The sequence below is a fragment of the Chroicocephalus ridibundus genome, unplaced genomic scaffold (assembly GCF_963924245.1).
Source record: "Chroicocephalus ridibundus unplaced genomic scaffold, bChrRid1.1 SCAFFOLD_26, whole genome shotgun sequence".
In the NCBI taxonomy this organism is placed as follows: Eukaryota; Metazoa; Chordata; class Aves; order Charadriiformes; family Laridae; genus Chroicocephalus; species Chroicocephalus ridibundus.
Window position 1 is genome coordinate 2,024,604 of NW_026961775.1, and position 23,503 is coordinate 2,048,106.

The 23,503-nt window shown below is 51.0% G+C and overlaps 1 protein-coding gene and 1 long non-coding RNA gene across 2 annotated transcripts in view; one reads left to right on the plus strand and one right to left on the minus strand.

Annotated features, from left to right (window-relative positions):
• The window catches only part of LOC134509673 (deleted in malignant brain tumors 1 protein-like), a gene marked incomplete at its 5' end in the record, with an annotated part of 326,916 nt that overhangs the window by 125,217 nt on the left and 178,196 nt on the right, over window positions 1-23,503 (minus strand). The window lies entirely within an intron of this gene.
• On the plus strand, window positions 285-1,074 carry LOC134509754 (uncharacterized). The gene is made up of 2 exons (XR_010069409.1): window positions 285-651; window positions 782-1,074. It is a non-coding gene; the product is annotated as an uncharacterized LOC134509754 (long non-coding RNA).

Sequence of the window (23,503 nt, forward strand, 5' to 3'; positions counted from 1 at the left end):
GCCTTTGCGCCCTCCATTTCCCCGCCCGCAGCCGCTCACGCTGGTAACATCTTTATTTTTATTTTTTTTTGTTTTAAAACGTGAGGTTTCATGGCGGTCTGAGGCACCGCCGGGAGGTGTGCGGGGGGGGGAGACGGGGCTGTAAAACGCTCCCGGCTCCGGCTGCACCCAAAATCATCAATCTTGCAAATTATCTGCCCTTTTTTTTTTTTTTGTATTATTAAAATTAAGTGGATTAAAGCGGTGTTACTTCAAGCTTTATTAAAATAACGCTTTGGAGAGAAATTTGATTTCTCTATGAGCAACCTCCTTTGGTACGAGATTTTTAACCGAATTACTGAGACGTGAAGCCCCTTTCTCTGAAAGCTGGGTTTTGGGGCAGCGTTTTAATTTTGCATGACGGTTCCAGGTAAGGTGTGCCAAGTATTTTTAGTTGCGTTGTTGCCTGGGTGTGTTGGGTTCTGGGTTGCTGGGTTTGTTGCCGACGGCTGTAACTGTTGATTTTGTACCTACCGCAGCAGAAAGGCGTCAGGGGGAAGCTGGCCATGTAAGAGTTATTTTTTGGCACACTTATCAGGAGATTAAAAAGAAGCTGATGGTAATCTCGTACAGGCTTTGTACTGACGTGACTCCGGGCATTTACTGACTGTAGTAAGTACTGATTTTTCACTCCATTACCAGTGGATTTTTTTTCTCCCTGTACTTTGAGAGCAGTTGAGTAAAAGGGGATTTGTAACTTTGTTATTAAAGTATTTCATGAAGATTTTTTGTGTTCTTCTAGCTTTAAATGGAGTCTCAAGGACACGGAATTGTGTGGCTTTGGGGCTTTTAAATATCATCTCTCAAGCCTGCGTTCTGTGTGGCATCTTACATGGTGGTTCTCCATAGGTCGTTCTTCTGACTATGGTGTGGTACTCCTGAGCAGACCACTTTTTATTCATGTATTATTTATCTCTTATTTGTATAGTTGCATACCTCATATCTCAGTATTCCTCAGTTCATTTAACATCACAACAGCCCTGTGATGTAGAGAAATATATTCATCCCATTTTACCAATAAAGGTTTTAACAGTTTTGGTTTTTTTTTAATGAGCAGTGCAGCTTTTACTGTGAGTATGCTAACGAGGATTCCACCCACAACGCAATTCTAGAGACAGGTAGGCGGGTCAGTATCACAAAATCACAGAATGGTTTGGGTTGGAAGGGACCTTAAAGATCACCCAGTGCCACCCCCTGCCCTGGGCAGGGACACCTCCCACCCGACTGGGTTGCTCCAAGCCCCGTCCAACCTGGCCTTGAACCCCTCCAGGGATGGGGCAGCCACAGCTTCTCCAGGCAACCTGGGCCAGGGGCTCACCGCCCTCAGAATGAATTTCTTCCTGAGATCTCATCTCAGTCTCCCCTCTTTCAGTGTAAAACCCTTCCCCCAAGTCCCATGGTGCCCCTCTCTGATCCAGAGTCCTTCCCCAGCTTTCCTGGAGCCCCTTTAGGGACTGGAAGGGGCTGGAAGGTCTCCCCGGAGCCTTCTCCAGGCTGAACCCCCCCAGCTCTCTCAGCCTGTCCTCGCAGCAGAGGGGCTCCAGCCCTCCCAGAATCTCCGTGGCCTCCTCTGGTCCTGCTCCAACAGCTCCATGTCCTTCTGCTGTTGGTGGCCCCAGAGCTGGAGGCAGCACTGCAGGGACACCTATAAGAATGCCATACACTAAGGACCTTTACTAGTTGCTGGAAGGGATTTAGATACAGCCGGGATTGGAACTGTTATTTCTAAGCGTCTTCAAGCTTGGGATCCATAACCCTTTGGCAAGTAAAGAAGCTCCTTTAATTTGGGGTACAGAGGGTGAGAAGGTCCAGCCGCGGCAGGGGTTGAACTGGCTGGAGGCAGGAATGCCCGGGTGAAGTTTCCCTTGGTGGTGAGGGAAGGAGCAGCCTGGTCTTGCAGCCACCGTGGAGCACGAGGCAGCCCAGGGACCACCTGCGGGCAGCAGCGCTGGGCTGGGGATGGACCCCCGGCCCCATGCTCACAGGGTGGGTGCAGGGTCCCAGGGCCCACAAGGAATCGGCTCCTGCCCCCTCTCTGCAGACCCCTCACAGAACTGCTCGTGGTGGTAGGACTCTGCCCCAAGCGTTGCTCATTATTTTATTTTTTTTTAATATATATTTAAGCCCAGATATGTTCAACTCACCTCAAGGGGTACATTAAAAAAATCCCCAACGCTGCTAAGTATTTGGGAAGAAAGGGATATCTGCCAGAGCCTGAACCGCTCGAACCTTGACTTCCCGAGTTGTTTAGTGAAGAAATGACACTAGACGTTTCTGTTAGGCACATCTAGTGTTTGTAGCCTTTCTTACAGAAGAAGGAAATAACAGCCTCTCTCTTTCCTTTTTATTTCTTGAACTCTTTTGTAAGAACTCTAATATTCCTTATTACTCTGCCATTTACTTTTACTGCAGTGTAAATGACAACCTCCGCAGTCCCGTGCATTGTTAGACTGGAATCCTCTTTTATACCAACCACCAGGATACCTCACGCTTGTTGCTGAGATGTATAAATTAGCAAGAAAACATAGTAAAAATATTACACCACAAAATATATTTCATTCCTTAAAGCTAGCAATTCTAATCTAGGCTGAAGTGTTATTTTTTTAGTAGTAGTTATAAATGTTTTACAGTTTGTTTGTTGTTGTTGGTTTTTTTTAAATTATTAGGAACAAACTGTATTCTGTCATTTGCTAGTGAACCATTATTCTAGAAATGGAACGCAATTTGAATGGTATGCAGGGACTGATGTAGTGCAATTTACTGAAGCTACTGCCATGAAAGAACATTTTAAAATATAATTAAAATATTTTCAGGTATGTTTTTAGCTTGTTCGATTCCTGAGTATCACAAACATTACTTCATTTCAAATTGTCAGTCTTTTATTTTTAATTACAAATCCATATCTCCTCCTAGCCTTGGAGGCTTTTAATTTGACTACTGCATGTAAACACATGGAATTTTTTTTTTTAATGTCATAAGAAGGTACGGGGTTACATTTCTATGACGATCTAACGTGAACTATGAAGAAAAAGAAGGGTTGGATATACCATTTGGTTGCGTCTGGTAGTAATGTTGGCTTGTCTGGCTTTGTGAAGACAAGGACGGTCAGAGCAAGGCTCAGAACAAAGCTTCTGCCTCGTCCCCTGGAGGAAAGGTCCTGACCTTTTCCAAACTATGATGAAGTTTGGTGTAGGGCTTTTCAGGACTAACTGCGTTAAGGAACAAGGACTTAGGAAACCATCTAAGTTTGTATTTCACCTGCGTGAAACGTAGAGGAGTTAATTGTTAAAAGACATACAGTTTTAAACTAGAGCAGGGTGGGTTTAGATTAGATTAGACATTAGGAAGAAGTTCTTTACAGTGAGGGTGGTGAGACACCGGCCCAGGTTGCCCAGAGAGGTGGTAGATGCCCCATCCCTGGAGACATCCAAGGCCAGGCTTGATGAGGCTCTGAGCAACTTGATCTAGTTGAACATGTCCCTGCTGACTGCAGGGGGTTGGACTAGATGGCCTTTAGAGGTCCCTTCCAACCCAACACATTGTATGATTCTGTGATTCTGTGCTGCAAGGACCAAGTGCCGGCTGCTGGTGACACCCCTGTGTGTGTGAGTGGAATTTGGTGCCAGCTGCTGGTGGCAGACCAAGGGTGGAGTGTCCCTGAGCTGTGGTGTCAGCTACCGGAGCCAGTGGGCTCCCAGCGCAGCTGCGGGGGCAAATGGGAGTCTTTAATCTCCAGCCACTGCAGCAGGGCGGGTCTGTGTCCCCAAAACCAGACACTGGGCGGGTGTGGAATGAGTGAGGGGCTCCGCGCCGGCCCCTGGAGCGGAACCGTGGGTCACAGCCCCTGTGCCTGGGGGGGGTGAGGGTCTGTATCTCCCCAGCTGTGTGTGCTGGGGGGGGTTGTACTCACCTGGAGCCCCTCTTTCCCATCCCGTGTCCCCGCCAGAGCTCCCCCGGCCATCGGAGCCCTCACGCAAGGGAGGGCACTTGCCTGTCCCCTTCCCTGCTCCCGCTGCTGCCGTCGGGGACAGATGTGACACACACGGGGGTGGCAGAGGCGGTGCAGGAGGAGGGATGTGCTCCTCTGCATTGACCCCCCCCGCGGTGGCAGAGAGCCTGGAGGGGCTGCGCTCTGTGGTGCAGCCCTGTGCCAGGAGCAGTCCCCAGCTGAGACACAGCCCCCTCTTCCCCCATCCCAGCCTGCAGCCTCGCAGGAGCCATCTAATGCTGCTTTCCGAATGGCCTGCCCCCAGGATGTGCTGGTGCAGGGGGTCACACCTCCCCAGGTGCTGGACTTTGCACTTCGGGACTTTGCAAACATAAGAAAATACTTTCTTTCCTGTGAGCTACGCTAGCTGCCCAGAGGAGTTGTGGATTCTCAGTCCTTGTGTTACCAAAGACAGGCCTCTGCTTTGTTTCTAAAATGATCGTTTCTTACTAACCTTCTTATTGTGTGAGAAAGTAGCTAATTACTGACCTTCTTACTGTGTACAAAAAAACAGTTATTCACTGAGCTGATGTTACAGATAGCGATAATGAGGAGACAGCCAGAAGTAGCTCATCACCAAGGGTGTGATCACAAGAAGTAGTTAATCACCTCAAGGTTCTTCTGTACATCAAGTATGTACGCCTGTACCAATTAGGATAGAGTTACAGCTACTTCAAAGAACATCCTTATTATCTTCAAGAAGTTGGCAAACTTACAGCAAACTTTTACTGTCCTGAGATGACTCAATGCCTTAAAAGGATAACGTGAGGAAGGGTCTCCTTACCCAAACGACCACCGAGACACTCATGCTTGCGCAGAAGTGTTTTGCTGACGTAGCAAAATTTGGTATGTGTGTACAAAAAGACTATTCAGTCATCCTAATGAATATGTAAGCCTAGGTGGAGTTATGTATTAGGTAGGCGGAATAATGAGAATATTTTGTGTATAAATAATGGGTGAATATCCCCGGTAAGGGGTGCTAGGTTTGTGGGTTTTTCCCCCTAGCACCCGACAGCGAATAAAGCAATATCTCCTCTCTGAACTACTTTTGGTTTCGAGGGCTTTCATTTCAGGTAGCACTTGGAGGTATTCAAAACCTGATGGGACGTGACCTAGGCAGCCTGCCCGAGCTGACGCGAGGGGTTTGGTTCCTTCCCAGCGCAGCTGTTCTGTGATTTGGTGCTTCTGTGAATCCTCCCCCTGACTCCTTCGGGCACGCCTGGCTTCTCTACATGGTTACAGGTACAAACTGCTGCTTGTTCACGCCAAAGTCCCCGTGCGACACAAGCGATCCTTAATCCTGTCACTACACACACAGAAGAACAGCAAGGCAGGAGGAGGAAGTACCTGGACACGTATTTACAGGGATTTACTGGAGAAAAGAAGAGGACGTCTCTGCGGCTCAGGGAGTTCCTACTTTGCCACTGTGATGTTGTTTGTTGTGGACTGAAAACCAGACCCTGGAAAGATTTCCTGGGTGCCATCCCTAGGGATTGTCTGGAACTAGGAGAGCCCAGAGACTGCCACCAACTACAGGAAGGGAGGAAAATGGCACAACCTGAGGAGATCCCCGAGTCAGGCCCTTTATGCAAAAATCAGAAAAAATTCTCCTGGATAAAAGCATACATAAACAAAAGAGAGAGTAGCAACCTCCTTGGAAGCTGTCAAATCAGAACGATCAAAATCAAAAATTCCTGGGAACAGGCTAAACATCCATCCTCACGTGCAAAGCTCTCAGAGACTTCAAGGAGGGCCTACTCAAACCCTCAGTGCTGTTCTCTACATCCCTACCCTCACTCCCTCTGCCCTCTGCTCCCCTCCCAACCTAACGGAGATCCAGGCAGGACCCAAAAAGCTGCTGTTATGCCTGAGCAGAGGCCAGCATCTCCCACCCTCCTTATGACGGCCAGCCAAGACTGCAGCGACATCCCAACCATACACATTGGTTACCCCCTTTTGGCTTTAAAGGAAATATCCATAAATGCAGGGAACATCCCCTCATTCCCAAATCACTTTTAACTTTTAGCCCGTCTCTGTGAGAGCATCATGAGGCCAGAGACCTTGCCTGCGGACCAGCCTGCTCAAGAAGTGCGACATTTATTCCACCTGGGCTTTTCCTCTTTCAGGGAGCCAGATTCTGCTGTGTTCTTTCATTTAATCCAGATCTGATCAACCTTTGGAGGGAAGCAGAGAAGAACAACTGTTAAATCTGCCCGATAGTGACCACTGCCTGACACCCCAGTGCACTGCAGGGACCAGCAAGACCTCTGCTTCACCCCATCCTGCTCCAAGTGCCTTCCAGAGCCCCCTCTTGCTGTCATCCCCATTCCCCAACTGCTGCTCCCCCTGCCCAGGAGCTGTCATGGGGAGGGGTGCGGGGAGCTTAAAAGGCTGAGCTGGTCTGAGGATTTCTGTTCCCCTGAAGACCCTTCACCAAGGCAATTCCTCTTTGTTCAAAGCGTGCAAACCACAATCAGCACGCCTTTCGTGCAGCAGGGTGCCCCTCTTAATTGATCCTCCAGCCAAAACAGCACAGCACAAGACCTTGTGGTCTTGGAAAAACTCTGTCAGCAGCCCCACGAATGAGCCTGTTCTGAACAGACCCTGGCCTTCCTTCAGAATAAGGACCTTCATAGCAGAACCCTTCTTTGACTGAGAAGAGACACAACCTCCCCATGCTCGCAATGCAAAGATCTCCCAGTGCTGGAGACGTGGAGTCTTTGCTCCGTGCTGGCTGGGGATAGGACAACCATCTAAATCCAACCTCAGATCTTACACCATGAAACAGCAATATAGTTCAACCTCTCAACAACCTTAAGAAAGAGGTAAATATCTGAATGGCAATTCTAGAAATGGGATATGACTCTCCAGGTAGGAGGCTAACATGGCCAGGAACTGACTGGATGCGGCTGGACCAAAGCAATAGCAAAATTAGAGCTACCAGTGGGCATTAAGTGAAAATCCATCCACTCCTCCACACAAGGTACACCTGGAAGCCACCCCAAGGGTGTAGGACCCAGGGCAAGGGAAGAAGATGCCTGGAGGAAGACTTTCACACACTCCTCTTGTCCCCGGGGCAGGCAGGCGGGGAGCATGGGATGAGCATGGGATGAGCAGGGAGCCATTGCTGCAGGCTCATCTCCATGGCAGCCTCTCCCCATCCCTGCGGCCCAGCCCCAGCCCCATCGAGCGCTGCCTGTGGGGCAGCCAGGGAAATGCCCTGGGAAGCCCCAGGTCCCTCACCCCACGCTCTGCTGCTGCCAGGTGGAATCCTTCAGCCCCTCTCACAGCAGCAGCGCCCCAGCATCTCCGTCGCGTGAAACGGGGCCAAGCGGTTTTGGCAGAAGATAAACCCCCTTGCGTTCTAACACTCCTCACCGAGGTGGGAGGCTAGGTGCGGCTAGGTTTAAATTCTGAGTGATGCCCAATTCAGCACTATCAGTCCAATCGCGTTTAATGTGTATTAAACTATTACGATTTGGATACACTAATAGTGGACTGCACCTTCAGTCTAGTCGTACTCCTGAACTAGCACGGCCTCTCTCAAGTTTTGGTCGCGTTCAGTGAGAAAGCGAAACGGCTAGCTACTTAAACAGTGCAGTTTATTTAAACAACAGATATACAGGTTCTTTTGGATTGCCGGTGATAAATACACTGTCTGCAAAGCACGTGCAAATAAAGATATTGCTAAGTATACAAACGCGCGACAAAATTATAAACGATACAGCCTGGCTATAAATGTAGGGTAGAGATTCTCTAGAGAAATTTCTAAGTCCCCGAGAAAGCGCTCGGTGTAATCGAAGTCTTACCCAAATGCGTCCCTATGGGGGGGAAGAGAGGCTCAGCCCGTCGACTGATCCCGGAAATCAGCGGTGGAATTCTTCGCGATGGTGTCTTCCCTGACATCCCCTCTCTCTTGGGCTATTTTTATATTATTTTTTTATCTTCAAAGTGGAGTTTGAGTGACTTTAGTCATACGTACTTTTATTATGATTAATGTATTCAAGGAGGAGTGTTCACACCTCGGGGGTGGATAGCCTCCGGGATGGAGGTGTGTTTTGGTACATTCTGGTGAGCAAAGTTCGCACAAAAGGACAGCATTTCATCAACATTTGACGAAATGTTGGCTTGGGTAGCGTGTAGGCCGCTTATCAGTTCCGTAGTACCATCTCGTCCCCATATCTGCTATTCGTCGCAAGGGAAGGCCACGGAACAAGCGTGTTCCGTTCCATCCCTCGTGTAGTTTCGCAAACAACCTTGTACAGGGAATCACAGATGTTGCATTCTTCGTGTGCTAGCTGCGGCTGTATTCTACCTCAGAAGCCTCTTGATTTTATGACTTTCCTTAATGTGTGAACAATGCTGTATTTTTGTATTCTTGGCCAATTTAGTAATTATTCCACACAGCTCATCGAAACCGATGTCCAGCTCCCACAGGCTCCGGTTGGTGCCCAGCGCCTCGGCCAGGTTCCTGCAGCCGGTGCCAGTGATCTGGCAGCACCGCAGCCTGCGGAGAGATGCCCCAAAGAGGAGCCAGGGGTGCCGTCAGCCCCCCCCGGGGTTGTATTCCCCGGGGAATACAACGGGTCTCGTCACAGGTGGGATGACAGACGTGCACACACCTCACTAGGCCGTTGCCCAAAAGGAATGGCCACAAATCCCACCTATAACCCCAAAATGCACGTCCCTTGGCCAGTGAGGGACCAGCGCTGGAGACAACCCCTGCTCCCAGCGCAGCCCAAGAATATCCACATACAAGAGGAAGTGCCCATTGGACACAGCCATGAGGAGAGCTCCCCCCGCTTCCTGGGAAGTCGGCCCAGCTGGGCACCTCTGTGAAGTGCTGTTACACAGATCCACGCAGGACAGGGAAGAAACAAGAGGAACTGGAGGTCTGCGTGCAGTCTCAGGGCTTTAGTAGCTCATCGGGGTCACAGAGTCATACTGGGGTAGCTCAAAACGAGTGGATACAGGCTTTTTTTGGATGGACATGCTGGGAAAGAAGGGTGGGGGACTTGCCCTTTACATGAGGGAGCAGCAGATCACAGCCCTGGACTTCAGGGGAGCCGACCCTGGCCTCTTCAAAGACCTGCATGGAAGAATCTGATGAGAGACTGTCCTCCAGGGAAGAAGGGTCAAGGAGAGCTAGTTGACAATCAAGGATCACCTCCTCCAGGCTCAACAACCAGACCATCCATCAAACACGAAAAGAAAGCATACAGGAGGTAGAAGCACAGGAAGGTGTCTTGGGAAGAATACAGAGATGCTGTCCGAGGGCAGGGATCAGGTTAGGAAAGCCAAAGCCCAACTGGAGTTGAATGTGGTGAGGGATGTGAAGGGCGACAAGAAAGGCTTCTCTAGGTACATCCCCAGCAGAATGAATAATACAGAAGATGTGGGCCTGCTGCTGAACGGGAGCAGGGGCCTGGTCACAAAGGACATGCAGAAGGCCAAAGTACTGAATGCCTTCTTCACCTCAGTCTTCACTGGTAAGACTGGCCTTCAGCAATTCCAGGTCCCTGAGAGCAATGGGAGAGTCCACGGTAAGGCAGGCTTATCCTTGGTGTTTAAACAAATGGGACACAGGTAAGTCCGTGGACCTGGTGGGATGCAGCCACGAGGGCCATGGGAGCTGACTGGTGTCACTGCGAGGTCACTCTTGATAATGTCTGGAAGGTCATGATGGTCAGGGCAGGTTCCTGAGGTCTGGAGAATGCAAATATTGCCCCTGTCTTCAAGAGAGACAAGAAAGAGGATCCAGGGAACCACTGATGTACTTTAAGAAGGTAGAATGTACTTTTAAAAAGGTAAAATATATTTTAGAAGGTAGAATCTCTCATTAAGTAAGTAAGAATAAAGAGCTGTAAAAAGGCCCTGTGAAACCAGACGCTTGGTATCAACAATAAATGCCTTCCTAATGTATATACCTTTGAAGAAGAACAGAAGGCTGATAATAAGGAACATCCCATCACAGGGGATGCCGAAACAGTCTGAAAAGCAGACAGCTGCTGGATAAGGCATAAAGTCAACAAAAATTTGCAGTAACTGGGGGGAGAGGTAAATGTGGCAGTGGGAGATCGCGACCGCCAACTCAAGTGGAGACTGGATTGGACCCCAAGGTGCTGGAGCATGCACATAGCAATGAAAGGACCTTGTTACTCCAAATGAAAGCGAGAGACTGTACTAACCAATAGAAATTGTTATGATAAGGTACTAACCAATTATTATAATTAAGGGCATGTATTTCTGTGTTTTGGACCATATAAATATTCGGAGGGGTTTGTAGGCCAGTGTGCTAGCTTTGTGGATCACCACCCAGCACTCATCTCTGCAGACATTAAATAAATAGCTCATACCTCTACTCTGTGCGTATATTGGCGTCGCACACCAGGTAAATGACCCCACTTTGGGACAATACTCTAGGCTGGTCAGTCACCTCCATCCCAGGAAAGGTGATGGAGCAAATAATCCCGGGAACCAATTCTGATCACAGGAAGGACGGGAAGGTGACTGGAAGGACTGCATGGATTTGCAAAGGGCAAACCACGTCTGACCAACCTGACAGCTGTCTTTGCTAAAATGAGTGGCTTGGTGGATGAGGAGAGAGTACTGGATGTCATTTATCTGAACTTCAGAAGGGATTTTGACACTGTCTTCTGCAACACCCACTTAGACACACTAGTGGCTAGGAAAGGCTAGGAAAGCAGACATGAGATGGATTTAAAACATTTTAAACCGGCGGAACGGCTTGACTCAAGGTTTGTGGCACTGGGTCCACCTGGAGGCCAGTCACCAGTGGGATACCCCAGCGATCAACACTGGGGCTAATACTGTTCAACATCTTCATTAGACACCAGGACCGAGTGCACCCTCAGCAAGTTTGGAGGTGACACAAAAGTAGAGGAGTGGCTGACAGCCCAGGCCTTGGCTCGCAGGTACAACTGCACCGATGGGGTCTGTGCTGCCCACAGCAGAGCCTATGGGGAACAGAGACAGGCAGGTGGGCACCTCGTTCAGAGAACCTTTTCTTCTGGGTTGGGTTTTAAAGCTTCCTTGGGCAAAGGTATCCCAAGAGAGTGTCCCCACCAGCAGTGACTGTGACAGAGAAGCATGGCTGAGAGCGCACAGCCCAGCAAGAGGAACTGCCTGGAAACACTGAGGCATGTGTTTGGAGATCGATAACTGTAGCCATGCCCAGGTAGCCAGGAGTCACACAGATCAGCCGACAGAGGACTGTGGTAGTAGTGGAAGGAAATGGCAGGGGCACTTTCTCTTTGAGCATTTCCATGAGTCTTTTCACTCCTGTCAGTGGCATGTTTTTGAGATACACCTGTGGATTGGCCCAGTTGTTGTGCTTCGTTTCACCCTGTGGAGCAGCCTCAGAGGGTGGGAACTGGGTGCCTCTGTGATGAGCTGGCCCCAGAAGTTCTACTCTGGGAGCACAACTAATGCGCTCCGGCTGTCTGTAGGCTTCCAGTCCATAGCACAAGCCCAAAGGTAAGCCGAAAGGAAAGCAACCCAAAACATCCCAAGAGTGAACATCAGGCCCTCTACATCAGCAGTTTTGTTCACAAAATCACAGAATGATAGGGCGTGGAAGGGACCTCTGGAGATCATCTAGTCCAAACCCCCTGCCAGAGCAGGGTCACCCAGAGCAGGCTGCACAGGAATGCGTCCAGGCGGGTTTGGAATGTCTTCAGAGACGGACACTCCACCACCTCTCTGGGCAGCCTGTGCCAGGGCTCTGCCACCCTCACAGGAAAGAAGTTCCTCCTCATGTTGAGATGGAACTTCCTATGCTCAAGTTTGTGCCTGTTACCTCTTGTCCTGTCCCTGGGCACCACTGAAAAGAGCCTGGCCCCATCCTCCTCACACCCATCCTTTAAGTATTTGTAAGTGTTGATAAGATCCCCTCTCAGCCATCTTTTTTCCAGACTGAAAAGACAGAAGTTCCTCAGCCTTTCTTCATAACAGAGATGTTCCAGTCCCTTCATCATCTTGGTAGCCCTTTGCTGTCCCCTCTCCATCAGTTCCCTGTCCTTCTTGAACCAGGGAGCCCAGAACTGGACACAGCAGTCCAGGTGCGGCCTCACCAGGGCAGAGTAGAGAGGGAGGATGACCTCCCTCCACCTGCTGGCCACACTCTTCTTGATGCACCCCAGGATGCCATTGGTCTTTTTGGCCACAAGGTCCCATTGCTGGCTCATGGTCATCCTGTTGTCCACTGGGAGTCCCAGGTCTCTTTCCACAGAGCTGCTCTCCAGCAGGTCAGCCCCTAACATGATGCATGGGGTTATTCTGTAGGAATGTGTCTGAGAGAAAATGGCCATGTGAGCCAGCCTCCCTACTATGAGAGATTAGATTAAGAGCAAAACAGGTGGTAGAAGATGGAATTAGTATATGGGAAAAATGAGAACTGAGAAGGTAGAAAACATGTTGTGCTAATGACTAAGCAATTTACTATGTGAATTCTTGTAACCAATCTGATCTGTGAATGAACTTCATGGACAGCGCATGGACGGTGTAACTAGCTAATCAGAAATAAGCAAGTAGCATGTACAGCTACAACACAGGTTATAAAAGATGATGATCTGTGCTTAATAAACGGCTTCTGTTGATTCACATTGGATCGTCTGGAGTCCAGTTATTTCTCCTCATTATTCCTCCCCAAACTCCCCATGTATCCAATGTCCCAGCTCTTCTCTTCTTGCAAATTTGGATGCAACCTTTCATCAGACCCATCTTCTCAATAATTCCTGCTGGTTCTTATCCCCAGCCATCCTTCCCACTACTTTGGGCCCATCATGATACAAGGCCTGTACTTGAGCCCTGAAATTTGTGATGGCAGCCCCAGGGCCAAGAAGGCTGTGGGGAAAAAGGACTGATGGGAGAGGGAGTGTTAACAGCATGTGAAAATCCCTGGGGAGCCCTGAGTCCCTCACTACAGCCTCTCCAGCCGGCAGGAGGGATGCTTCAGCCCCTCGCACAGCAACTGCCCCCCATTGTCTCCCACAGACTCAGGCTGGCGCTGAGCACGGCAGCCAAGCTGGTGATCTGGCACCACTGCAGTCTGCAGGGGAGGGACACAGGAGCTGTGGGACTGTCACAGCCACCAGGAGACAAGCCATACCCACCCACCCACCAGCCTTCCCAGTTCAGTCCCACTAGTCCGCGACCCTGAGCTTCCCCAGTCACTGGGCTCTCCCCAAGGCTACAGACAAAACAAATTTAGAATTTCTGGGCACTTTGTTTTGTTCACAAAGTCCTCTCAGTGGGCACCCACTAAGATCCCACCAGGGAAGCAGTAATTGTGCCGCTCATTCCCATGGCTTGGCAGAGCACTCTAGAGCCACAGGAGATGCCCAAAATGGCTCAAACACCCAGGCAGAGGTGGCAGAGATGGCACAGGGCCTGCACAAGAGCCCCAACGCTCAACACAGCAGCCAATGTAGAGATGGGAGTAAAGGCAAGGACGGGGAGGGAGCCTTGTGGCCCAGCCCAGGATGACTTGCCCATGGCAGAAGAGGGACTTCTCACAAGGATGTGTCCTCTGCCCTCCTCTGGTGCCTGCTCACGTGGGACTGAACACCCCGGGCTCAGCAGACACCAGGTCTGGGGAAACAGGCACCTGGAAGGGCACCACTTTCACACACTCCTCTCGTTCCCCGTGCAGGCAGGTGGGGAGCATGGGATGAGCAGGGAGCCAGCGCTGCAGGCTCACCTCCATGGCAGCCTCTCCCCATCCCTGCGTCCCAGCTCCAGTGCCATCCCAGACCCCATCAAGGGAAATGCCCGGGAAATGCCCCAGGGGGCCCTGGGTCCCTCACCCCATGATCTCCAGCCGGCAGGTGGGTTGCTTCAGCCCCTCTCACGGCAGCCACACCCCAGCATCTCCAAAATAATTATCACCCAGGTGCAGCTCCCGCAGACGTGGGCTGGTGCTGAGCATGGCAGCCAGGTCCCCGCAGCCGGCGCTGGTCAGCTGGCAATGTCGCAGGCTGCAAGGGAGATGCAGGAAAAGGAGCCACAAGACCATCACAGCCACCCGGAGAGATGTAACCACCCACGTGCCTCTCAAAGGGCCTATGCCCACACACCACGGCCAGAAACCCTGCCCACACTCATGGGATCCAGTGCTTGGCCAAGGGCTCAGCGCTGGAGCCACCGCCTGCTCCAAGCCCAGCCCTTGGCCTCCTCTGAACCCATTTCTTTCCAGAAGGGAACAAAGGGCTCTTCTCAGTGCTGCCTAATGGAAGGATAAGAGGCAACAGCCACGAGTCGCAACACAGGAAACTCATTAGACTTCAGATCTCTCTGCCCCCCGTCCCTCCACCATAAGTGTGGTCAAACAATGGAACAAGACCCCGGAGGGACTGTGGGATCCTCATCCTTGGAAACATTCCTAACCCAGTGGACAGGACCTTGAACAACTCATTATGGCAGCCCAGCTTTGAATGTGAAGAAGTCCTACATGACCTCTGGAGGACCCTCCTACCTAAAATACTTTATGATTCTGGATCTGGACAAGACCCTGCTGGTTAACTGCCCTTCTGCAAATGGCTGGAGCTGTGGAGAGTCTGGAAAACAGGCCTATTCCTACAATCCTTCAGACCCTGCCTGCCTTCAGGACATACACGTAAGGATGCACTCCTTCAACCGAAAACGTGACAACACTAACTCCCCCTTTGCCAACCCAACCCTTACTGCTGGGCTTGCTCATTCATGGCAGGGTTGCAAAATCCCGCCATGCAAAGGCTGATGTAAAGACCTCCACTGGCCTCTCCAGGACATCCTTCTTCTGCCCAGCTGTTCTTTTCCTGCATGGAAGAGAGGGCAAGCAAGACCATTTTAGTTGTCCAGCCCACCTGCCTGTGTTTTGGGATCCATTTCCTCCCACATTAGCTCCATGCGACCACCCTAGCTTCAGCCATGTCCCATGTCCCAGTACAACAGTGGGGACCTCAAGCTCAGCAGCACTTTCACCCACCCCATCATCGCGGAAGAGCTGCCTTCCCTCTTAGGTGTTATATCCTCTCTCAGCGCACCTCTCTGATGAGCACCATTTGGGAGACACCGCCTCCATCTCCACATCCCAGCTGGCAGAAGCAGCTGCCCAGCCCCAGCCCCACAGAGTGCTGCCCAGACCCTGAGGAGCTCCGGGTCTCCCACCACAGTGTCTCCAGGCAGCAGGAGGGATGCTTCAGCCCCTCGCACAGCAGCCGCAGCCCAGTGTCTCCCATCTGCCTGTCTTGCACGTCCAGCTTCTTCAGGCTCCAGCTGGTGCTCAGTGCTGCATCCAGGTCCCTGCACGCGAGGCTGGTGAGCTGGCACTGCCACAGGCTGCAGGGAGACGCACCAAAGAGGGGACGGGGGTTATCAGAGCTGCTGGAACAGACACACCTCTCACAGGGAAAAACCACAGGGGTCGAGTCCAGCCTGGTATTGACAGCTGGTGCCATGAGCAATAGCCCCAGTACAAGGGCAAGAAGCTACTTCAGGAAGGCTGGCTATGGGATACAGCCCGTGAGGGGCTGTATCTGACCAGGTCTGTGGACACTCAGAGCCCCAGCTGGCCCAGAATCCAGGTGGGCATGCTGTTTGGGGGTACCCATTCACCAGCCCCACACACGATCACTGCAACGTGGAGCAGGACAACAGACCTGTTTTCTCGCACTGCGCTTGCATCTGACTTGCTTGTGCTGTTGAGGCATTCTTCACCACACATCCTCGGTGTTGGGGAGGGAACTCTGGGATCTCTCTTCCTGACACTGATGGGGAAACAGGTGCAGGGTAGTGCCCAATACTACCACACCTCCTCAAACTCCTCGCCAGTCCCACTGCTGACCTTGGAAGTGCACCTACAGTGCCGTGAAAGAAGACTGTGCTTTGATAGTGCCCAATGCCACAAGAAAGCCTCACCACAATGAGGAGGTTGCACCCCACAGAGGAGAGGGGATAGAGGCAAAAAACATGCTTTTACAGGGGTTATGGTTTTTCCAGTACCAAACTCCTGAAAAGCCTTCTGCAACATGAGACATCTCTTGCCCCGTCTCAGGAGTCCGGGCTCGTTTTCTGCTGTGCTGAGCATCTCTTCCAGCTCACTCAGGACTCGTGGGCACTTACCTTGCCATACTGCTGAGAGGTGAACAGATCTCTCCTAGCTGGGTACCAGAGTCCTTTTCCCAATCAAGCATAGCACTCTTGTGAGCAGATCTCCACCACAGACTGCCAGCCTGCACGACGCCAACAGAGTCAAGTGCATCAAGGGAGAAGCCTGCAGCTTAACCCCTTCCAGACTCAAACAGGGTGGTCCAAGCTTTTTGCTCTGCTTCTCTGCTAGGTCCCTCTCTGAATCCAAGTCAAACCTTCCAGCCTTTCAGACCAAGGGCTACAGGGAAAGGGGTAGTGAAAAAAAAAAACAGGTTTGCATTTTCAGGAAGTGCAAATGAAAAGGCTTTTAAAAATATCTTTGCAGTGCCTCCCTCTACTAGGGCAATGTGGTGGAGATAAGCACCTGTATTTCCTGCAGAGGAAAAACCACTCTGGCTTGGTCCTTTCCTGGACCTAGAAGAGGCTTTGTAGAGACAGTGGATGGCTACACAGCTCCGCAGGTCCTTTATGGAGCTGCTCACATAAGCAGGTCTCAACTCCATCAGCATGGTCTCCACAACAGCCTTAGTCAATCCGGAATAAAATGAGGAAGGGGTCGGGGGAAGAGTTTTGTTAATAGGAACGTGAGAAGAGTCCCTTCGCTATAATAGCATTAGTTTGACGGGAAAGCAAACTACCATTTTTCTAGCATTTTTCGTTATTAAAAAGGGAGAGAAGACCAACTTAGTGGCTCAAGGAACTTTGTCACTGTGGTGGTCAAACAATACAATACTTACAAACAAGGTCTCTCTGGGGGTCCTGGAATAACCTCATTTTCATGGTCTTCCCATGTAAGGAAGTACCATTCAAGATGAAGGGAGTCCAGTCCCTTCCAGTGTTTGACACAGAAGGAGAAAACCCTTTGATCAGCGTCAGGCTGATGTCTCTCAGAGCAATCCCCGTGAAAGGCTCCAATGCACGGCTCACAAATGTTTCGTCTTGACTCTCGAACAAACAGTGAAATATAATCAAGTCATAAATCACTCTATCAGAACCTGAAGCTACTCCTTGGCTTATCTGAATCCACCTCAGCAAATCTTCCTCAATTTGAGGTGAAGTTTCACATCCAGTTATTTCCTTCAGCTTCTTCTTTAGTTCCTTGTTGAACAGGCCAAACAGGAACCACACCACTATCAAACGTGTTTTACATTCACTCTCATTTTCAAGCACTACCTTTATTGTCTTCTCAGGAGTCCTTGAGTGTCCCCTTGCATCCCCATCATCCCCCAGTGCATAGAAAAACACTGCAAAAAACTCTTGAAAACTCAGATGAATGAAGCTGTAGACAGTCACGCACTCCCAATCTTTTCTTAGAACACTCTCATTCATAAAAAGGGAGGAGAGAACTGGGTGATTTAAGACATGTTCCTCAATCTCCTTTTACTCAAAGAGCATCTCCTGCTTCCAGATTCAATCAGCAGCCAGGCAGCAAAGTCTGCCCAGGAACTTCTTCAGATCCTGCTTCAGATCTTCTTTCCCACACTTGAGTAATCTGGAAAGGTAGGACACCTACAGCTCTGTGATTGTTGTAGGAGCCTGTGAAAGATCTTCATCAAGTTCTTGTTCAAGAACAGCACAGATGGTCCAACACGCAACAGGTACAAGGCACATGGTAAAAAGAATGTCATTTCTTTTGACAAAGCTAATGGCTTTCCTTGCTTTGTCTTCATCCATGAAGAACTTGTGGAAATATTCCTCCCTCTCAGCTTCCTAAAACCCCAGTATCTCTGCAAAACACTCTGTCTTTAAACACTGCTCCAGGCTTTGAAGAGCTGTTGGTCTTGTGGTGATGAGTAAGGAGGACTCTGAAAGGAGAGTCTTCTCCAATACGCTGCTCAGAATAATTTCCATGGGCTTCTTTTCCTCAGCACTTGAGCATGAATTACATTTTGGTTGTTCCAAGGAAAACCTCATTTCATCAAAGCCATCAACGATGAACAGAAGCTTCTGGGGATTAGCCAGGATGTCTCTAAGTGGTGCCTGTCAATCAGGACAGCAATCTGACATCAAGTCACCCAGACTCAGCATGTCCTCCTGCTAGGAAAGGTTGATCTCTACAGCTTATGTAGAAAGCATAGTCAAACTGCGCATAAACGGCTCTGTTTGCCCAGTCTAACATGATCTTTCTTGATGTCACCGTCTTTCCAATCCCTGCAGCTCCCACTAGCACAAAGATCTGTGGTATTTGCCCTCTTTTATCAGGCTGAAAAAGAGTTTCCACAGTGATGGTAGGGTCAGCACCTTCCCTACTGGCCTCCTCATGTCTCATGTCAAGAACACAGGACCTTGTGTTCTTGTTCAGTTCTGTTCTGAGTCTTTGCAACCTTCATCAGCTTGGCATATCTGCTGCTTAGAGACATGTTCCCAGCCTGGCGAGTGTTCACCTCTCTAGAAGTACAGAACTCTCTTGCTGCATGGTCTCTGTACTTCTGCCTGTAATCTACACCAATGAGAAACATGAGCACCACCTTCTAATAAAGGCAAACTTCGCATTAGCCTCTCAAAATTATTCCCACAACACATTCCCAGTATGCAGCACTTGTTCTACACGACGGTTTTAGATTTCCAAAGACCTTTACAATGGCTTGCACTGAGTAACCACCTGAGCAATTCTATCTACCTCTTATTTAGGGAAGGTGGGGGGAACCAGCTCCTCCTCACACGGCTCCATTAAGTTTAACCAAGTAGGGCAGAAGGAACCCAATGGAGGAAGAACACATTCGTGGGAAAGACTGGTGAGTATTTACTTGGAAAACAGTTGCTAAGCATGCTCCTCTTTCCGTAAAGCACCCTGGCTTCTCTACCAAAGCAGGAGAGGACTTACACCTTCGTTTCTCAAATGGAAGACACATGGTTAATGGTGTGTCCCCTGGCCCAAATCAGACTCGGAGAGCAGAGCTCCAGACAACCTCCACTGCAATAAGCGGGTGATACTGTCGGTTGCTTAGAGAACACCCACTGAATCACCTCTCTTCTTCAAACTCTGACAGAAAAGGAGGATCTGATGTGTCCCTTGTATTCCCTACGTGCACAGATGGCTCTGCACCGTTATCTCCTGGCTGAGATAGCTGCGTGTAGCATAGTAGCTTCTGCTGAAATGTCACATACTGTCAGCTGATGTTCCGGGACTGGGAGCTGAAACTGCAAAATGAACATGAGTATTACCATAGTGGTGTGGCAGAGTCCCAGAGACAACACTCAGTGGCAGCGGATCCCTCATGAGCCTGCCCAAAATCCTAGCAGATAAGGCAGAGTTCTGCTACTGGTAGTGCCACACGAGCACTGTGAATGTTCCCTGTCCTCTGCAAATCAACCTGCCTTGACATTGGGAAGGAGCCCCTCTCTCCTCCCGGGGAGCCCCAGGTCCCACAGGGGGACATTCTTCCGTCCCAGAGCAGAACAAATTACCTGAGCTGTGGGCCACAACCCACCCCACCTCATCAAGAGGGCACATAGAGCCCCAGAGCAATCGTGGCAGCAGTCCCCAAAATGGGCAAGGGTGGCATTGGCAGGAGGGGGGCCCTGCAGCTTTCCCCCCAGCAAGGAGAGCACTGGCCTCCTCTCCTTCTCCCCTTGCCCTAGGACTTGAAATCTGCTCTCAGCCTTTTGAGGAGGAGCGAGCTTCATGCTTTTTCCAGGGAGCAGGCAGAGAAAAAGAAAGAAAAGCTGTCAGTAACCTCCTGCTTCCTCACCTTCTTCTTCCTTCTGCCTCAGGTGAGCTACCATGTCTCCCTTCCAGCACATGGACGGCCACCTTCATCCACTGCAACCTCTGATCCGCAGCACTTGTGCACGCCCTCAACTGCGTCATCAGTGTGGGGCGGGTCTCAAAACACCAGAGGGTGAAGGGTTAAGGCAAATACCCCGAACCCACAGACCTAGCAGGGCAATTGTCACTTGCCTGGCACATAAATATTTCTTGAGAGACGTATGCAGCCATCTGGCCAACCCTGGATAAGCTCAGACCAACAAAAAAGAAAATAAAGAAAAAGAAGGAAGAAAAAACTCTTCTGTCAAGGAAGGAGTAAAAAAGTGCAAAAAGGGAAGTGGTTTGGGGAAATCAGTTCCAATGGTCTGTATCCCCCCAACCACATGTGCTGGGGGTGTGTGTGTGTATTCACTAGCAAACGTCAGGAGCAGGGGGGCCTCGGGTCCGGGCTGGGGTCTCAGGTGGGCAGGGGTCGGTGCTGGTAGCTAGGGGGACCCGTGGGTGTTGGGTGCCCGTGGGACGGGGGTGCGAATGCTGCCTGTGTGGAGCAGCAGCACCGAGCTGGACCCATGGGGTAGGTCAGGGACCCATGGGGTGGGTTAGAGGGCTGGGGTCCGGGGAGGGGTCCCGGGTGGCAGGGGCGCCGTGCTGGTGCTCAGGGTCCCGAGCGTGCCCGTGTGCCTGCAGGAGCAACCGTCTGCCGGTGCTGGCCCCGGAGGAGGAGGGGACATGGCTGCAGGTGCTGGTGTGTGATGGGGGTCCTGTGTGCGGGTGCTGCTGGCGGCAGTGTCTTGGCTGTGTCAGGCTGTGTGACCAGCCATGTCTGTGTTCTCTCTGTGTCCTGTGTCCGTGTGTGTCTCTGGGAGACGTGCTCAGCTTCGCCGCTGGTTGAAGCAGCAAAGGGGAAAGCAGCAGCCCTGTCCCTCGTCCTGGGCAGAGACCCTGGGTCCCTTGGCACTGGGACGACCAGGCTACAGTGGCCAGGCAGGAGGCGGCCACTCCTGACATCCCTTAACAGTTTCACAGTTGGCAGGATCTGGTCCAGCCGTGAGCATTCCCGAGATTACTTCGTTACTTGTCTATAATGATTATGTGATGGGGGACTGATCCCTTGCTAATGTGCCCGCAATGATATACTTGTAACCAAACTGTTAGAAGGTTTCTCCCTTTGTAGAGCACTCTCAGCATCTTCCACAGAGGGACGACATCGGCACTGCGAGGAGCTGCAGGGGCTTCAGCCAGGCAGCTCCGTAGCACTCTCCTGCCCGACGGCCTGGAAGCTGCAGAGACTTGATTTTACACTGTTTGAGGGCTTGGGGACTTTTGCTCTTTTCTAGGCAATAGACAAGTCAAGCTGCTGAACTACAGCTTTTTAATGATGAAGGAAGAACAGTAATGTTTATTGAGAGCTTGCTCGCCATCATGTTATTGATAAATAGGTAGATAAACAGGGTACAAACAGGCAAATTTAACCTGCAGCCAGGCAATATGTAAAAGTATTGCTCAATATTTGCAGCGCGATTACCGGGATCTGGGGAGAAATCAAACACATAAGTTAAATGCTGTGAGTTTGTTTTATAGCCTCGGTGCTGTGATGGCCATGTCACAGTGAGCAGGAGGGCAGTTGTGCCTGTGTCCCCATGGTGTCACAGTGAGCAGGAGGGCACCAGTGGCTTGTGTCCCCATGGTGTCGCAGCAGGCAGGAAGGCAGTGGTGGTTGTGTCCTGTTCATGTCACAGCAGGCAGGAGGGCAGAGGTGGCTGCATCTCCATGGTGTCACAGCAGGCAGGAGGGCAGCAATGTTTGCGTCCCCGTGGTGTCGCAGCAGGCAGGTGGGCAGTGGTGGCTCTGTCCCTGTGGTGTCACAGCAGGCAGGTGGGCAGTGGTGGCTCTGTCCCTGTGGTGTCACAGCAGTCAGAAGGGCAGTGGTGGCTGTGTCCCCGTGGTGTCACAGTGGGCAGGAGGGCAGCGGTGGCTCTGCGCTGAGGGAGGGGTGGTCCCCGCATCCTGGGACTGGGGTCCCATGCTGGAGACTCACTTCATTCTGCTCCCCCTCAGAGCCAATGGAGCAGCACCCAGAGGAGATACCCCCGTGCTCATGAACAGGGTTTTGGGAGCGCTCACCATTGTCCGTGGCTGCACCCACCATGAAGATAAAGCCCTCAACGCCAAGGAGGAGGGTGAAAACTGAGCAAGCCCCCAACATGGGGGCATCACTGGATGTTGGGGTGCTCTGCATGCATCTGTGAGTAGTGGCAGAGGGAGCCAGGAGCCCCTTTGGCCACAGGGAAGGGTCTGTCCTCCCCTTACCCATGGGCCTGGGGTCGAGGTGAGTGGCTACCTGGGAGCATGAGGGTGACAGGACAAAAGGGCCCAGGAGTGGAGAGGAGAAGGCAAGGGCAGGATGGGGAGGGGGCTTCTGGGGTCAAGAAAGGAGCTCTGATCTTTGGGTCAGTGGAGCACTGTTAGGATCCAAGCAGAGCCCAAAGCTGAGCCTCTTTCACCCTTCCAGTTCTCTCCCCCATCCCACTGGGGAGGGAGTGAGTGTGTGGCGGCATGGTGCTTAGCTGCTTACCAGAGTTAAAGTATGACAGGCTCCAATTCAATTCCAGCCCCTCCTCAAGCTCTTACTCTCCTCTGGCCCATGCTCAGACACCAACTCGGCTATCGGCCCTGCTCAACCTTCAACTCAAATGCAGCCCCTGCTCAAGCTCTTACTCAGCTCCAGCCCATGCTCTGGCCCCTTCTTGGGCTTCGACATCTCTACTGGTTCATGATGCCACTCAACTGAAGTCCCTCCTTGGGCTCCCACAAGCTGCTGCCACTCCTTGCTGTGCACTCAGCTCTGTAGTCCTTGGGCTCCAACTCTGTTCCAGCCTCTGCTCTGGCTGCTACAACCTTCAGCCCCTATTTGGTCAGCCACTGGTCTTTGATCTGTCTCAGACAGTACTCATTCAAGATTGTTACCAGAGTTTAGGGGCTGGAGCAAAGCTGGTGAAATATCCAGAGACAAGTAGATGCCACAACAGATGCCAGCTCTGAATGGCCATCAAAGCAGGAACTGGAGCTAAGGAGGTAATAGCTCCCCAAGGAAGATGCAGAGACAATTACCTGCTCTATCTCTTGTATTTAGAGCAGGTGCAGTAGTGCTGTGGATGCCTAAACAGGGGCCAGAGACAAGCTGGAGCCCCAGCAGGGGCGAGAGCTGAGTAGGGGCTTGAACAGGGTCTGGAGCTTAGTTGGAGACCAGTAGGTTCCAGATCCAAGTAGCCTACTTGGACAGATACTTGGCTCTTCATCCTACTGCAGGTGCTTCTCAAATCAAGACCCTGTTCAAGACATTGCACCCATTTTCAAAAAGGGCAAGAAGGAGCAGCTGTGGAATGACAGGCTGGTCAGCCTTATCTCAGCCCCTTGGAAGCTGATGGAGCAAAACCATTTGTTTGATTCCTTTGCCTACATCCAGCAGCTGTTAGCGTCCAAGATGCCCTGGGGTAGCTGAAGTATCAGTATGCTGCTTGGAAACCTGACCCAGCACCTATGGGAGCTCTTCTGAAGCATTAGCTGGTCACCAGTTAAAGTATTTCCAAACACCTCATTTGAGACAACTTCCTTCT